The following is a 1,861-nucleotide window of genomic DNA, read 5'->3' on the forward strand; positions in this document are numbered from 1 at the left end:
CCGGTGTTGAAACCGGAAAACACCTGGATGACGTCAAACATACGTTTACAACAGGGAGTTACGGACGCGCTCCATTTATAACAGACAAACGATGGAAAATAGTAAATAAATCATTTACCGCATTCACAATTCGTATGAGCAATGGAGACTACGGTTTTTAATTAGCTTTTATTATACATCAAGACTGATCAATCATTTCTACATGTTTATACGATTTAACCCTTTACAGAAAAAATCATTCAAATATGAAAATAAAAGAACAACAACTACAACTTTAGAAGGTATTTCTATTCATTTTAATTTTACAATTAAAAAAATTATATTTTACAAATTTGAAATGTTATTTATTCATCAACAATACGTATAAATTATAAAATATAAAAAAGAAAAGAAAAAATAATATAATTATAATTGAGACCTAGCAATAAATTAAATACTTACATTTAGAAAAAAAAAAAAAAAAACTTTAGAGTGCTGTTGGGGGCCAAAAAGATAATATTTTTATTCATTTAAATATTATTTACTTTGTTTATATTAACATTTTTTTACGTTTACAATGTTATTCATTAAATATGTAAAAAGTATAATATATGAAAATATAATATTGCTTCAAAAGGGGGGAAAAAAACAACATTCACTGCTGGCCAAAAGTATTGGAACTCCTGCAATTCTGTCAGATAATGCTCAATTTCTCCCAGAAAATGATTGCAATTACAAATGCTTTGTAAGCAATATCTTCATTTATTTTGCTTGCAATGAAAAAACACACAACAGAATGATTTTTTTTTTTTTTTAATAATTATCATTTTACACAAAATGTCAACACAAAAGTATTGGCACCCTCAGCCTAACACTTGGTAGCAAAACCTTTAGACAAAATAACTGCGAACAACCGCTTCCGGTATCCATCAGTGAATTTCTTACAATGCTCTGCTGGAATTTTAGACCATTCTTCTTTGGCCAACTGCTCCAGGTCTCTGAGATTTGAAGGGTGCCTTCTCCAAACTGCCATTTTCAGATCTCTCCACAGGTGTTCTATGGGATTCAAGTCTGGACTCATTGAGGGCCACTTTAGAAGTCTCTAGTGCTTTCTCTCAAACCATTTTCTAGTGCTTTTTGAAGTGCATTTTGGGTCATTGTCCTGCTGGAAGACCAATGAACTCTGAGGGAGACCCAGCTTTCTCATACTGGGCCTTACATTATGCTGCAAAATATGTTGGTAGTTTTCAGACTTCATGATGCCACGCAAACGGTCAAGCAGTCCAGTGCCAGAGGAAGCAAAGCAACCCCATGCAGAACATCAGGGAACCTCCGCCATGTTTAACTGTGGGGACCGTGTTCTTTTCTTTGAAGGCCTCGTTTTTTTCCCTGTAAACTCTATGTTGATGCCTTTCCCCAAAAAGCTCTACTTTTGTCTAATCTGATCAGAGAACATTCTTCCAAAACATTTTTGGCTTTCTCAGGTAAATTTTGGCAAACTCCAGCCTGGCTTTTTTATGTCTCTGGGTCAGAAGTGGGGTCTTCTTGGGTATTCTGCCATAGAGTCTTTTTTCATTCAGATGCTGATGGATAATACGGGTTGACACTGTTGTACCCTCGGACTGCAGGACAGCTTGAGCTTGTTTGTATGTTAGTCTAGGTTCTTTATCCACTATTTGCAAAATCTTTCGTTGAAATCTTTTGTCAATTTTTCGTTTCCGTCCACATCTAGAGGGGTTAGCCACAATATCATGGGCTTTACACTTATTGATGACACTGCGCACGGTTGTTACAGGAACATTCAGGTCTCTGGAAATGGACTTGTAGCCTTGAGATTGCCCATGCTTCTTCACAATTTAGCTTCTCAAGTCCTCAGACAGTT

Source organism: Corythoichthys intestinalis, chromosome 8, assembly GCF_030265065.1.
Source record: "Corythoichthys intestinalis isolate RoL2023-P3 chromosome 8, ASM3026506v1, whole genome shotgun sequence".
Classification (NCBI taxonomy): domain Eukaryota; kingdom Metazoa; phylum Chordata; class Actinopteri; order Syngnathiformes; family Syngnathidae; genus Corythoichthys; species Corythoichthys intestinalis.